The sequence below is a fragment of the Talpa occidentalis genome, unplaced genomic scaffold, assembly GCF_014898055.3.
Source record: "Talpa occidentalis isolate TD23 unplaced genomic scaffold, MPIMG_talOcc4v2.1, whole genome shotgun sequence".
Classification (NCBI taxonomy): Eukaryota; Metazoa; Chordata; class Mammalia; order Eulipotyphla; family Talpidae; genus Talpa; species Talpa occidentalis.
This window is the reverse complement of record NW_026555331.1, coordinates 101,604,506-101,621,240: the sequence shown is the minus strand read 5'-3', so window position 1 is coordinate 101,621,240 and position 16,735 is coordinate 101,604,506. Positions and strand designations below refer to the sequence as shown.

General features: G+C 38.9%; 1 long non-coding RNA gene across 2 annotated transcripts; it reads right to left on the bottom strand.

Moving 5' to 3' along the window:
• Positions 1–1,430: 1,430 nt before the first annotated feature.
• LOC119248734 (uncharacterized) lies at positions 1,431–16,028 on the bottom strand. 2 transcript variants are annotated; one of them, XR_005125992.2, is made up of 4 exons: positions 15,939–16,028; positions 6,587–6,686; positions 3,621–3,764; positions 1,431–1,534 (listed from the first exon to the last, which is right to left on the bottom strand). It is a non-coding gene; the product is annotated as an uncharacterized LOC119248734 (long non-coding RNA). The 2 variants fall into 2 exon arrangements; XR_005125993.2 differs by lacking the exon at positions 15,939–16,028 and adding an exon at positions 7,730–7,765.
• Between the last annotated feature and the right edge of the window lie 707 nt (positions 16,029–16,735).

Below are 16,735 nucleotides of genomic sequence, written 5' to 3'. Positions count from 1 at the left end.
TATTTTCTCAGAGGTTCTCAGTAGTATGTGGTTAAGAGTCTTCAGCAGTAAAGAGAATATATTACCGCAAAGATTTTGATGGAAATGCTTTAAAACTATGTTCCATAGTTTTAAAGTTTCTCTCAATCAGTAAGAAGCACCATATACCTGAAAAGCACTGGCCTTCAACTTTGGCTGTGCATTGTAACCACCTGGCTCCTATTCTGCACTTCTGATATTATTGGTCTAGTAAGTGGTGTGGCATTCAGGGCTTTTCAAAGCTCCCCAGATGACTCTAATGGGCAGTCTAATGGAAACCACTGCTGTAGAAAGGCTTTATTTTCCCTTAAGGCCTAAGATATAAAATTCTAGACTCATGACTTATGTAGATTTCCATGACTCATTATTCTTTCAAGATCTCCATATTACTGTATTCCTACACAGAGGAGGATAGAAAAAAAAATTTAAGTTGCTTTGTACACTAGGGGTTGCTAAAAATATTGCAGAAAATAATGAGCTACAAATATCTTATTTGACTGAAGTTTCACCTTAGAGAATGATGAATTAGAAATCTCGCCTGTGCCCATTCAAGTTCACCATGCATATCACAGCACTGCTTTCCCCTTACATTTGTTTCCATCACTACTGTGGTTTCTGATTTTGACAGTTGACTGAGCTGGTGCTGGGATAGTTATAATACTATGATTTACTGAGTGTCTACTAGCTACCAAGTACTTTATACATGACTTCTAAACATATTTTAACAGAAAATCATCATTGGGACATTTTCACTGTTGTCTAGTCCAAGCAATGTAGCCCATTACTTCCCTTGATAATTGTTACTGGTTTAGAGGTGACCATTTATTCTAGGGTCTCCTGAAATGAGTAAGTTATGTTCCATATGTAGGGTAAGTAAAGTATCACGCTTTTCCACCCTCCTGCCATCAAATTGAATGCATGCCTGATGGCGGGCACCTGGAGTAGGGTGTGGGCATGCATAGATGGGATTCACCTGGGCTGAGAAGGGGCTTAGAAGGGCGGAGTCACTGGGATGCCAGCAGAGCAGAACAGCAGAGAGAAAGGGAGAAGGCCGGAGAGTGCAAAAAGACTGAGTACTCACCGGGGGCTGGGAGGCCTGCCAGTCTCCAGGCCCCCCAGCACCCCTGCCTGCTGTGTACCTGGTAAATCCCAATAAAGTCTGCAAAAGCCACCAAGGCCTCCAGGACTCCTCCTTTACCCTGTCTGCTAGGGTCATAGAGATCCTGCCCTGTGCCCTCCTGCTACTACACCATAGCTGAAAGATAGGTTAACTCCCTTCTGCTGAATGTGAATAAGAAGGCATGGAGCCTCTATTTTCACAGGCTGCCATTTCACGACATGAGGTATAAGAGCCTTAACCTGAAGCCAATGCTGAAAACACAGAAGGTTCCCAGTCATCAGTGGGACCAATATTACCACAGGCAAGTTGACAACTGCTTAATTAGGTGATTTCAAGGTTCTAGAAGGACTCCCCCTTTCCCAACAATTTCTTCTCATTCATAGGTCCTGAAATTCCCTAAAGGAAAGGAGAAAGAAAGAAATTTTTATTCTATATTTACAATGAAAATATAAGAAGCAAATGGCTGACTTAGTGGTCAACTGGAGAACATTTTCTGGAAGATGTTTTAAAGGTACATATATAAAGGAATGGCAGGAAGGAAATCTAGAGGAGGTAGGAAAAGGGAAGCTGGAAAGGGAAGCTGGAAAGGGAAGCTGAGGTTTAGTTGGTGCTATAATGACAGACTGGAATCTCCTCCAGCAATATATTCTGAGATGGTTTACATATTATCCTACCTGAAAGACTGCAGGAGATCTAAATTAAACCTCAGGGATTTTTCTTACATTATTTTTTTCTTTTAAGTGTACATTTTTTACAAATTTTAACACCTGTATAGATTTATGTGACTACCATCACATAGTGGATTAAAAAAATAGTTCCATCACCTCAAAAAATAAATAAGTGCTATCTCTATCTTTGTAGCCATCTCTTTTCTCCCATCTATAACCTTTGATCTGTGTTCTAGCACTTCAATTTTGTTTTGTTTTTTTTTTTGTTTTTTTTTCAGAATGTCAAATAAATGGAATATAGTATGTAAACATTTGAGGCTAGTTTTCTTTCACTAAGCATAATGTCTCCCTAGTCTCTGCTCCAGACAGCCATGACTCCCTGTGCGTCTCTCTCCCCAGTCTTGGGGGCAATGGTTTCCTCTGTGTCCTCCCCACTCACAGACCCAAGGAGAATGTTGATTTTTTCAGTCTGTTCAGATTTTCACTTGTTAGGATGGAGTGGTGATTCCAAGCTTCTTTATAGATAAAACTGGAAGTTCTGCGGGAAGCCTCTAACGTTTCCATCCGTGATCCCAATTCAAATGGTACAAGTGAAAAAAGGGATCCCCTGTGCACATTCCTACAGCTTACCTTGTTTACCTGCCAATCCATCAGGTTACACCTACAAATAGCCAAGTGGGCTGACGTGAACTGAGATAGCGGATGATAATAATTGCACCCAATTATTTTCCAGTGCTCATAACGGAAAAAAAGAAAGGGAATGAGCCAAGATTATGCTTCCAAACTCCAAGGCCACAAACTGTTGCCCTTTACTCTGCTTTGTCAATGGTACAACATCACTCCTTTTCTACACCCCCAATATGTTTTAATAATTAGCATTTGTATTTGCTAAAAAGGCTTTCTTTGTAGTTATAGTCAAATTTCTCTGTATGAATTCATACAGAAATCAATATAAACAGTGCACATCATTCAAACTCATGTGTGAGACCCCAGTCCTTAGTCCTAAGGGGTGTGACACCACCCCCTTAGAGTCCACATTTTGTCACAATGAATGAGTTGAGCTGGGTACTTCCCACCCCTCACCTTACTTTGCTTTTAATCCCCTTCTTTAGTGAAGATAGACAACAGGGAACTCCTATTTTTCCTTCCAGAAATCATATTTTTCCTCCACTACTACAACTCTGTAATTTGGTTATCATGATTGTAGTAAGAGTAGAGCTTTGGGATTTGTTTCTGCATATTTGAATAAACAAATTAAAATAAACCTACCAACTGGAGGGTTCCTTTCTGCCAATGAGTAACTATAGACAATCACTGTATATGTTTTACACCTAAAATATCAACTTCTAAGAATTTGAACATAGGGAAAAAGTGAGTTAACCCCTAACATGTTTCTTAAGCTTATTTTGCCTTCTTGGGTGATTTATAAGGCTTCTCTGAAATCCTACAGCTTCTTTATCATAACCATCAATCACTTTTTGGGAACAGATGTGCAGAGCTGACAGTTTGTAGAGAAATGTCAGATGATCAAGACTTGACTCTTCAGGCTGTGTTTCTGGCACCAGGAAAAATGTATTTAAATATCGACATTATGACAACCCCTTCATCCGAAATACACCCTTATTCCCTGACCTGCTGAAACCTTTATTGTGCCTACAGTCAACTCCCAGCAGGATCTCAGGTTTGAGATGCTGTTATTACCATTTGGATCATTTTATTGGAAAAACATGATGATGAGTAAAACTTATATGAGTGTGGTAATAGTAGCTGTCCACATCCTACTATGTATACAGAGGGAAGAGATATGAACTTACCTTCCCCAAAGAAGCCCTAATTCCCTTGGTGATGAGCCGCTGCTTCCTGCTCCAATTGCTCAAACAGGAGCATGTCTCATCTATTTCTTATCATCCAGGCATGATTTGCTGAGAGCCAAAGATATCTTGAATTTCATTTATATCCTAAATGATAGAAGTTGAAAAGCCTATGGACACTATTATTCACGCTTACCAGTACCATTTGGTGGTGACACCAGCACCTACTCATCTGCCAAAACATTTCCTACTTAGATGTTTTTTCAGCCTTTCTTTCCTACTCACATCAATTGCATATACCCATACCCATCTCCCGCCATACTTCATCAAATAGTATTCAGAGCTTAGGAACTGGATTGTAGATTCTTTGGGAAAATTATTTAATCCTTTTGAGCCTCTATTTCCTGTAAAATGGGGGTAATAACTCTAACTTGCAGAAGCTCTCTGTCTGGAACCTAGGAGGAATTCCAGAATTGGAAACTATCTTTGGCAGTACGTCTTGATTGTTCTAATAATTAAAAAGACCCACATCCCAAGTGTCTTCTCTTCTGGACTTCATGAAGCAGAGTCCTATTAACCACCTGGATCCATCACAGGACGCACCAGAACATGCTCAAATCATCTTGTAACTTATCAGACCTGCTCTTTAGCAGTTGATCTAAAACTTAACCAGCATTTAGCACAATGGTTGGTGGGATCAGTCCAAGTTCAAAGGAAAAAAACTTGAAGAAACAGAATTTAATATAAGAATAACAAAGATGTAAACCTGTTTTACCTCAATAAACATAATTTGGGGGAAAAAAAAGAGAAGAGGATGTTCATCTCATTATAAAATTAAAAAAAAGTTTTCAGGGGATGTCAGATTTTAAATAAATAGAATCATGATTTAATGATGATATTATTTATTTATAAGATGGCTAAATTGTGAAGGCATTAAGATGTGTGTTGACTTCATATATACTCACTGAAAGGTTTGGTGTGGTAAAGAGCCAGGCCAAGTTTTCTCAAAGGCGGGGAAAATTTATTGCACCCCAGGGTGAGATTCACCAACCCAAGGTGGGGGTCAGTGAAGGCTTGTCCATTGTCAGGGGAAGGCAGGTTTTTATAGGGTGGGGAGAGGGAAACCTGGCTTGCAGTTGGGGGAACCAGTTTGAGGAAGAACAGAGTTGTTTTCTGATGGTATCAGCCGACCCTCATTCTCACCCCTATGTGGGCTTCCTCATTCTCACCCCTAGGTGGGCTTTTGCATTCCTGTGCCCTGCATGGACCTTTCACTGGAAGTTTCTCTTCCTGGCACAGTAGGTGTTTCTCTTAGAACTCTATATATGGCAGAGCTAAAAGGGCTCTTGTAGTCCCACAGCCAAGGAGAGGACTACATGCTTCCTGTCAATGGTTGTAATTCTACTGGTCTTTTCTTCTCTGGCTTCCCTGCTCTGGGGAAAAAATACCAAACATGAACTAACATAGCTTCTGTGTCAGAGTATCATCCTTCCCCATGTAGCAATCTCATCTGAGCTAATTAGTTTATAGAAACACATGTTAAGTTAGGCCAGAATGTTTGTAATTTTTAATTTAGATGCCTGCAATCATTCTTGTCTCTTTTCCTAAGCCTTCTCTTCCTACTTAGGATACAAGGTCAAGTAGTTTTGCTGTTTCAGGGCTTTCAACCAAAGTTCCTTGCAGGCTTTGATGATTAGTTTTACAGATTTAGAAACTTAAAAAAAAAATTCAACTCACAGAGCTTTTAGTCTCTGAAAGGGGGACTCACCTAAGCAAAACTAACAATAGATTTATAATAGCTTGCCTATGTATAAATTTATGGAGGATTCAGAAACAGCAAAATAGCCATCTGATAATCAATGATTGGCAAGCCCCCCAGTAAGGGCTAATCCTACTAGGAACAGCCGAGAAAGTTGTTTGGGCATGTAGCATCAGAATGATACATATCAGATATCCCTAAGGCAGGGGTTCTCAGCCAGGAATGATTTTGCACCCTCCCCAGGGCATTTGGCAATGTCTGAAGACATTTTTGGTGTCACCATTGGTGGCAAAGGAGTGCTACTGGCACCTGGTAAGTAAAGACCAGGGATGCTGCTGAACAGTGCTCAGGATAGACCCAGAACAAACTATGAGACTAGTGCTGAGGTTGAGAAATTGGCCTTAAGAGGTAGTTCTGTCTGAATCCTATACCTCTTTCATCATTTCTCTCTTCTCTGTATATAGTCAAAACACAATAAAGCACAACAAACAAAACTACCCGATAAATCAAATTAAATGATTAATTTTCCTATGGGGCCAACAAAATGCTGTCAAGTGCCCCAACTGTTCCTCAGAACAAGCGATGAATTCTTTCTGGTACATTTTCTCCTTCTTACAGGTGAGGGGTGACAGCATCATTTCAGAAATTATTTTTCCTCTTATGAACCATTTGCTTGAAAGGAGAGCATGATCTGGGACGAAAATCTTAAAGTTCTCATCAAGTCATGAAAGGGAATAAAGCACTCACCCTGGGCAAGATGAATGTTCAGAGAACTGTCCACAATAAATGATAAATACTGTTAAATATCTCATTAAAGCTTCAAAGGATAGGAGACAAGCTTTTTAAAGAGCGTTCTGCTGCAGGCAGGAGATGCAAGTTTCCCTTGAAAGCTTTAAGATATGGAGGAAGGGAGAGACAGGGGAAGAGGTGAGGGCCAGTAGGTAGATGGGAGTGGTGGAGGAACTGGATATGACATGGTCCTTAGAGAAGGTTATTGTGGGTCTGCAGCACACCATCCCAAACAGTAATCCATTCCCTGATGTTCCAGGTCCTTCAGAAAAACCTACCAAGTTGATCCTAGCTGATATAACCCAACAAAGTTGTGCTGACTTTTGGCACCATGCCCAGACATCTGGCTGGGAAAGCCAAAGAAGATGCACAGGGAAATGAGGGTTGATAGGGGCAGGCAATGCTGACATGAGTGGCTGACCTGAGATCTGGAGCAGTGGCTGGAACAGCGCTAGGAAGCTCCCGAAGAGACATAATTCTGTCAAGGTGAGGCCAGGGGTCCTTGACCTCTAAATTCACTTCTGTAAAATGAGAAAGTTAGATAACAGCATAGGTAAGGTTCCTTCTAACTCTAATTAGAAAGTACCTCTAGCTGTACCTCTAGCTAGTACCTCTAGCTGAGTTTTTATTTAACTTTAACTTCCTTTCACTAGATATGTTCTGTCTCTAAGTTAACGGATAAATTTGGAAAAACATTTTTGTATCCAAAAATAATGCTTTTGAAAAAAAGTAATGATGTGCTTTTGAAGGAGCCAGTTAATCATAGGCTTTCTTTTGGTTTGGGCTAGAAGTCAACCCTGAGATAAGATTTGAATATAAGCACTTTTCTTCGAAGGTAATTCCACTTTAATCTTGGAAGGTGTGGAAAGTGGGACAGGAAGGGTAGGAAGCAAAGTGTATGTGGTACTATTACCAGGCAAAGGATCTGAAAATACTGTCCCCACATCAGAACCTCTCTCACCAGTTCCAGGGCCAGTCACTTGTCACAAATACAAACAAAAGTCCTTTGGTGAAACAAAAGGGGGGCGGCATTTTAAGTAACAGGATAGAGGGAGAGGGAAAAGATCCAATTACCATGAGGTGGTAAAAGAAACTATAGGCATTGAACTTTTTATACACACATTCTCTCATTTAAGCCTCACAAAAACCCTCTGAGGCAAGCATTGCATGTTTCCTATTTTGCAGATGAGAAAACTAGGGTGCAGAACAGTTAGTTACTTATTCAGTTGGAGGATCCGACTGAAAATTGGTTATACTGCCTCTGCATTGTTCATTGCCATTCAGTATAAATTATATATGTATAAAAGCATTTAATTGAATAAGATCATCAAAATTACCCATATGTAAGTATACTAATATTGGCAAGATTTTCTCATCTGACCCTCCAATTACAGCACTTTTTAAAATGAATAGACTCAATCTGTGTGACTTCAAGATGAGTCTCTCACCTGCCTTTCCCCACCCCACCACCACCATGGTGGGAGAGCTTCCTAAGACCAGAATGACTTCCATGATGGGTCTTAATTTTCAGCTTCTGCATTTGTTATGATCTTTTCTGACTCACCCTTGACTTACTACTTTGTAGGAGCACATCCTGTAGCAGTTATTCAAGTTTCTAAGTATGGCCTATGACAGTGGTCCCTACATCCCCTGTATGATGTCATTCTGTGCCCCTGGTCATCATGATGGATGGATGACCTGGGGAGACACCAGACCTAAATTGGGCTAGTAAAGGTTTTCTTCCCAGGAACATTAAGCTGGAAACTAAAAGACATGTCCCACATATTGAGGTTGTAGGAATGGGGTCATGTTCCCAACAGAGCTCTGGAAAGGAGTTTTCTGACCTCTTGTGGACTCTGACGTCTGTGTGATTTTCCAGAGCCTCAGTGGCTCATATGTTCTGCTAATTCTCTAATGTCCCAGTATTATTTTAATAAATCCCACCTTTGACTTAAGCTTGTCGGAGTTTGTTTCTTCTGCTTGTTTTGGGTTTGATGTTCTCTTTGTTTTGTTTTACTTTCATTTTTCAGCTAGACCTACCCCTAATTTTACTTATTTATTTTTCAAAAGACATTTTTTAAATTGGGTAACAATATTTTACATCACTGTATGTTATTTAGGAGTACACACCTCTTCAGTACACACCCATCACCAAAGCAGAATCCTTTTCTGATGCTTGTAAATACAGGAATCAAATCAGCACTTTCACAAGAGTCAAAGTCTCATTAGAGATAAAACCATCAACAAGGTGACACCCAATCTCAGGAAGTTTTTACCCCAGCGGGAGGGAAGACATACACACCAATACTCATCTCAGGAGGGCAAAGGACAGAGTGGGATCACAGAGGTACAATGGGTTGACTGCAGGGACTGAGGAATGCTTGTGTAAAGGGCGTTCCAGATGGATCTTGAGTTTGGTAGAGAGCTGGAGGGTGACATACCCTGTGCATAGCACTATAACTAAAGGTGCAGAGTGCAGACAGGGGAAAGGGAAGAGGTATTTGGCCACAGTGCAGAATGGGACAAAAGCCTGAACAATGACTTGGGAACAGATGCTTTCCCAGTGAGATTCTTTGTAGCCTGTCTAATAACACAATCTGCAAACAAAAACATAGCCTTGTATACTACGGATGTGTTTTTCATCTTAGTATTTTCTTCTATTTCCTTGCCATCAATCATCTATAGACATTCCATATTATTCCTTCATGATAGAGATGAGATCATAGAAAGCAGAGAAGGCAACAGCCAAATCTTAGCTGCTGAGTTTCCAGACATCAGCCTTCAGGGAAGGTCAGTGGTTAAAATACCAAATATAAATGCTGCAGACAGACACACACATGTAGAGCGTACTCGTCCAATACATAATCCCAGTAAGAGGTAATGAGATACCACTCAAGGAATGGGGACTTGATTTTAAAAAGAAACTGTTGCAGCAGCTGGCTATAGCTTGGTGCTAATCCAGGGGTCTTGGTTACAGGCCAGCTTATTAGTCACCAACATGGAGCAGGCCAGCCATCAAGGTTTGCAAGATTTCCAGGGAACACACTCCTAACATTAAAAGTGAGACACTAACTATTGTGTATCCTGTACCTTCAGGAAAACTCCATTTCTCTGATTCCCTCTTTCTTGAAAGGCCTCTTGCCCTCTTAATCCTCAGGTCCTTCAAATCCAGTGACCCACACACACATCCACCTTTAACCATGCTTTATTCATGACCAAACCAGGGACGTTTCAGGCAAACTTGCTTCTAATGCCTATGCCTGCCCCCCCATAACCCATAACTATTTCTGCTAGCTATTCTCCATTCTTATTTTATTGATTTTCCAATGATTTCTATTGACCTTCCATTGATTTTCCACTGTTCCCTGCTCTACTCTGTGGCTGAAGGTGGACCTACCCAGTGTGTCTCTGGCTGTTGTTTAAGTTCACCAAATGGGGGAGTCAGGAGACTACCAGAGGATAGGAAGAATTGTTGTTGATACATGAGAAAAGCCTCTACCATCCAACATATTGCTATGAAAATTATTGTAAAACTGACTCTGAGAAATGCATGCTAGGTTAAAGTTAAAATAATGTCAATATTGTAAAGGAATCTTCAAAAGATTTTAAATAAATCAAGAAAGTGGAATTTATGCAATGGTTCTCAAGTGGAGGGGATTTTGTATCCAGGATACATTTGCCAGTGTGTGGAGACATTTTTGGTCGTTCTAACTGGGGGATGCTATTGACATCCACTGACCAGAGTCCAGCGAGGCTGCTAAACATCCTACAATGCACAGGACAGCCTCACACAAAAAAGAATTATCTGACCAAAATGTCAGTAGTGCCCACTTGGTGAAAGAGTTCAATTTTGTACCTAGGATCCCAAAACTCCCAGATCAGGGGCACTGAGACTTTCTGTTACACGGAGTCCCTTGTTTGACAAAAGTCAAATATGTACATGGCGGTGCTCACCCTGTGTGTTGTCTTCCTGTATGTTGTTCCTCACCCTGTGTGTTGGAGGCAGCTCCTTCCTGTACCAGGAAGGGGCCACTTTATCAGCATCCTCTTGGATAATATATTTTTTTTAATGTTTACAAAATAACTGGAAGGGTAAGAAATGAGAGTACATTTGAGATAATATCTGCTGATGTCAATTTGTTCTTGGAACTCATGACCAGAATTACAGCTCTGAAGAATAGGGCTGTGTTCCAGGTACCAGTGTACAAGCATGGACATTGAGCACCCACCTCGCCAGTTATAACATATTGTTTTATGCGTTGTCCTTGTCAGAGGTCAGGTTCTGTCCTCATTCCCTGGTTAGATACTGTGGCATAGGCCTTGCCCCCTAAGAGGTGGGCTTACCATTTCATCTCCTTAAAATTATCTTACTTATATGCATTTAATGCCTACTTATAGGAGCATTTCAGAGTGTTTCTCCCCCTCCAATTGATCCTTATTAGTTTTCACATTTCTGGCAGGAAATACATTAGTAAGAGCTAAGTCAAATTCATTTTTTTAAAAGAAATTCACTGATTTACTCATCTGTTCATTCATTGATTCGTGCCTTACTCAGATTCCCCTAACTATAGTGAGTAGAATCGCCCAGAATCATTATACATCTGATACACCTTGTGCTAACCTTAAACTTACAAAAATAAAACAACAGCTCACGATCTAGACAGCTGAGATAAAATTCTTTTATACACTGTTGCATGTCCTATGACTTAGCAATTCCAATTTTCAGGTACTATATAGGTAATATCTACATTTGTGTGCAAAGATGCTGTTACAGAACATTTATTGTAGCATTGTTGCGCTGGAAGCAAATCAGAAACAAGTCAAATGTCCATCACAATAATTGGGAAAGGAAAGGTGGTATAAGCATATCATGGAATTGTGAGCAACAGTTCATGGGAAGGATCAAGTTCTAAGGCAAAGTGGTAGTATTCAGAAGGGAAGGCTCCTCTCTACTTGGGTACATCAAGAAAGACATCAGACCTTTTTAATTAGATACGGTGCAGGAGACATGCATGGGTCAGTAGAACACAGCAGATTTGGGGAGAGTGAAATATTCTGTATGATACTATAACATTTCCAATCTGCCAGTATACTTCTGTCCAAACCCACAGAATATAAACCACCAAAAAAATGTAGCCTTAAGAACACATAAATTTTGGGTGACTATGCTATGTCTATGATTTCTTGTTTAAAAATGTATCATATTGGTGAATGATGTTCATGATGGTAGAGGCTGTATGTGTGTGGGTGTGGAGTATAAAGGAATCTCTGTACATTCCTCTCGCTTTTGTTATAAACATAAACTGCATTAATTTTTTTCAGAAAAAAAAAAAGATAGAAAGACATCGGAGAGAAAGGATGTGTGAACTGGATCTTTAAAGTCTGTAGGAGGAGCCTGACAGGTGTAGGTGAGGGGGGATTATTACATGCAGGGGCAGAGCAAACCTGCAGAGCTATAAGCCCCACTTGGAGCATTTTCACATGACTGGTTCATTAGTAGAAAGATGTGGAATGGGGGTGGGGGAGTGTGACACTGAAGGAGGCAGACTCATCTGGGATATAAGGCTGCACCAGAAAATGAATGTTTTTATATATCTTCCTGGGGACTTTTGAATTTTCTCCTATATGCAATGAAAATGAGGGGTAACATGACCAGATGTTGAGTTCAGAAATATCAGTCAAGTAAGAATGATTTTTTCTCTCCAGAGGCTACAGAGGACAGATGTGTCCATTGCCCAGCTCACCTCTGGGATTACATCAAACCATCACATGCCCAAGTCATCTGACTGCCTAGCACATATGGATCCCCAATAATTATTTTATAGCGTTTTCAAACATAAAGGAAAGTATAAAGTATAATAAAACATATGCCCAATATCCTGATTGTAATATGTTAAAATGCAGCATACACATGGAAGAGCTCACAAATCTAAGAGTAAGTTTGATGCATATTTACAAAGAAAACATTATTAACAACAATAGAAATCAAGACATGAAATATGACTAGCACTCTAGGGGGTCCCTCATGATCTCCCCCAGAAACCACATTCCTGAAAGGCAACACTACACTGACTTTGTCTGGAAATGATTTTTGAGTATAATGAAGTAAGGATCAAAGTTTTTTTTTTTCTTGTTGCCATCAGGTTGGTCCATGGAAAGGCCACTGTTCTCCCCTCTGTGTTGCTTTTTTTAAATGCTTTTCTGAATTTGATTAACTACCATTTTTGCCTAGATTTTAAAAATCTTTTCCCTTAAGGTGTACTAGATCTGTAATTTTCTTTCCTTGTCATGGTTTTATTAACCTTACAAAATTGTTTGGGTAGCTATCTCATCTTCTTAAATTCTAATATAATTGTAGTTTTCACAAAATATGGATTCTACTTTGTTATATGGTTTAGCCAATCTCATTTCTAAACTTATTTGGAGCTTAATTATTTTGGGAGGAGAGAGGAGAGATTTTTAATGATTCTCTTTGGTACAGTATTTGGTTAATTCAGGTGTCCAGATTTTTCTTAATATAAGGTTGGTTATTTAGAAATGTTTTAATTGATTATTTCATGTAAAATTTCAAATTTATTAGTAAAGAGTTGATCATATTTTCATATGATTAAAAAATCTCCACTATATTTGTCCATATTTTTTAAAGCAAACATACTTCTAAATCGAGATAAAATTTACATAGAGTAAAACTCATTATGTTAATTGTAGAATTAGTCCATTTTTGATAAATGTACACACATATAAAATCACTACCTTAACCCATAAATTTCTATCAAAATTCTCTTCCAGTCAATCTCCACTCCCTCACAGGCAGCCACTGTCTCACAAAACAGATGTAAACAGTAAACAGATGTTCGCTATTCTTAAACATCCAATCAATGGAATAATACAGCTTGTGCCTTTTTGTGTCTTGTTGCTTTTGTTCAACTTAATGTCTTTGATATTCACCCATGTTGCCCTGTAGATCAGCAATTACTTCTGAGTAGTACCCATTGGATGAATCTACCACAATTCGTCTATCCATTTTCCTGTAAATTAATGTTTAGGTTGTCTCCATTTGCAGCTATCATGAATAAGGCTGCCATAAAAATTTTGTACAAGTCTTCAACTTTTACTGGTTAAATACCCAGGATTTAATTGCTGGAATATAAGGTTAATATATAGAATTTAACCCTATGTAATATTATGATATATGTAACCTAGGAAATTATATAAATCATATACATGTTATAAATTATATATATGAAAGTACAAGGTTATATGCTCAATTTAATGAGTAGTGTCCAAAACATCTTCCAAAATGTTGTAATATTTTATATTTTCTGATGGTGTGAGAGTCTCAGTGTTCCATATCTTCTTCAAAATTTGATGCTGGCAGTCTTTTTAATTTTACGCAATTTAGTAATCTGAAATGGTTTCTTACTGCAATTTTAATTTGCACTTACCTGTGACTAATTATATTGAGTGCTTTTTCACAAGCATATAGGTCATTAATAATAATAACCTAGTTTTTGAAGTGTCCTAACAGTCTTGTGCCAGTTTTTCCAGTTTTTTTGTAAGAGTTCTACATGTATTTGGAATTCAAGTCCTTTGTTAGGCATATATATTGCACATCTAATCTGTGGTGACTTACCTCTTCATTTTCTTAACCATGTATTTTTTTGAGGAGGAGTTTTGTTTTTATTTTGGTGGATCAGATTTATCAATTATTTTTAGATTTGTGTATTCTATTTCCTTTGTAAGAAGTCATAATTTGCTCACCCCAAATTCATGGAGGTATTTTCCTATACTTCCTTATAGGATTTTTATACTTTTGGTTTGTACACTTAGGTCAATGATTTTTTTAATTAATTTTTGTGTGGAGTTTAAGGTTTATTTTCCATACATTTATCTATTTGTTCCAAGGTCATTTGTAGAAATTATTCATTATTCTACCCAATGAAGTCTTGGTACCTTTGTTGAAAAGTATTGACTATCTATGTTCTGGTACATTTCTGAGTTTCTGTTCTATTTGTTTTCAGCTCATCTCTAGAATCACAATAGCAAGACAAGGATTATAATAATCACCTATTGGCCTAGCTTTGTGCTAGGTATTTATGTTTTATGCTAATTAATACATGATATCAAGTAATCCCCTCAGAAACAGTGGGAAGAAGGTTAAATAATCCTATTTTACTGATGAGGAAACTGACACCCAAAATCGCTAAGTAACTTGTCCAAGGTCACACAGCTGACAAGTGTTGAAACCAGGATTTGTTTTCAAAGGCCCACAGCTTCTACATTAATTTGACTTCTGGTTGTTGTTCTGCCATTAAACTAGTGATGGAATGATGAATAACTGAATTTGTTTCTTGGGTCTCAGTTTCTTCTGTGGGTTGGACTAGAAGATCTCCAATTATTTTTCTTCTGCTAATATTTCAGGATTATTAAAGTCAGATTTAATTTTCACTATCCTTAATTTCATTATCTTTGTGGTTCCTTGAAACCACAGGGGCCTGTCTTTGACATGCCTTCTGAAAGTGTTATGGAGCAACTCTAGGAGGTTGGGGACTGGGTACATGTATCAAACTCCTATGGTTTGGTACCTAACCTATGAGCCAATCTATGTCCAACTTCTTTTCTGCTGCAAATATTAATGTACTTCAGACACAAAAATGACTAAAATATAAAATATCTATATGCAGTCATTTTAAAGAAGGTAATCATGCACACGTTGACCTTTAAATGGAAATGAGAATGACTGAAAAGCCTAAACCTAGTCACACTGGACATGTACTCCCAAACATTCTGGTTCCTATGTAGTTCATGTTCTGGACTGATGTGGATTCCTGAAGTGGGAGCTAATACCCATGTTGCCAGGGGAAGAAAAGAAGAGCTCTTAAAGATAGGGAGTTTAATGAAGAAGGCTAAAGAAAAGTTAAAATTAGAAGTCTAGTATAGGAACTAGAGAGAGGTGATGGTTGCATAATAGTGTGAATTACTAACACCACTGGATCATACACGATCTAACGGTTAAAATGAGGGTGGGGATGTCCGTTTATATACTTAGGTGCTATCTGCCTAAAAAAATTTGATTCTAATGTTCTCTATTCATTTGCTATTAAATTTTTGAAAAAGAGATTAGATTGTGGTCTACAGAGTAAAAACATTCCAGTGTGTGAAAACCATAGACAATTTGGGTTCCATGCAAAGGACACTGTTTTAACCTCTGAGGTGTCTAAAAGTAAAACAGGCTTTCCTGTTTCCCAGTGAATGCTCCTCAGTGAATTCTAGCACATACTATAAATGCTCATGGGATTGAGAATTGGCTGATAGCCTAGTGGGCTGGGATGAGCCCAAGGCTTTGCCAACGCCAACTTTCATGTTCCTTCTCATTTGAAAATTGTCTAGGCCTTTCACCTTACCCATAAAAAACTTCTTTACATAGATAAGACATGTAAAGCAAAGAAGACTTTGCTTGAGCACACTGGGGTTGCACCTCTGATGCTAGGGTATTATAAGTTTGAAGATAGTTTTAGAACTACTAGGAGGGACAAATATTCCTAATAAGAATGATTATTGCCATTTTCTCCAGTAACTTTCGTTGCAACTGCCCCAAACTTTGTGGTATAAATTGATAGCCATGGTTCTGTGGGTCAGGAACTGAGGAAAGAGATAGCAGAGATGACTCGTTTCTGCTCCATGATGTCTGGGCCTGCAGATTGGAACTGTCTTGGGATGACTCAGTGGAAGGGAACAGGGTGGCTAGGATCATGTAGGGACACCTTACTCACACATCTGCTGCTCTGACAGGGATTGTTGACAGGAAAGCCTGCAACTGGCTGTTCTATATGGCCTGGGTTCCTCACACTGTGGCATCCTCAGTTCAGTTGGGCTCCAAAAGGGAGTGATTCAGCACATAAGGTAGAGGTTGTATCATCTTTTATGACCTAGTCTCAGAAATCTCACAGCATCACTTTGTGGCTGCATCCTATTGGTGACAAGTGAGTCATAAACCCCAGGAGTCAAGGGGAGGAAATTTAAACCTCTTCCTTCAATGGGAGATTGACAAGGTCATAATGGAGAAAAACACGCAAGAGAGAAGATACTTTCAAAGCCACCTTTAGAAATGGAGGTGACTTTTCCAGGCTAAAATAATCCATATTTCCCATACTGTTAAAACAAAAATCCTATAGTATAATCAGTTAAAACTTACAACTCCCAAAATTCTAATTCTCTTCCTCCCACCATCCTGAAGCTATTTGATTTTCTGCCCTCCTCATTATAGACAGCACTAGTATGTAAGTTAATTTTCTTTTTTTCTATGATCACTTTTATGTAATTTCAACTCAAACCATGTCACTTTTTTCTCCCCTTTCTTATTCCCTTTCTTTCTCCCTACCTCTTCTGTTCCTCTCTTTATTCCATTCACTAGTAGAGAGAGAAAAAGCTCTCAACTCTTAGAATGAATGATTAAAAATCAGCTACGGACCCAAGAAGGAAAAGGAAGCTGGATATTTTGACATGTGCTAAGATATAATAAGGAGACAGCCTTGGAAGTCCTTCAGGTCCTGTTCAGAATCCATGACAT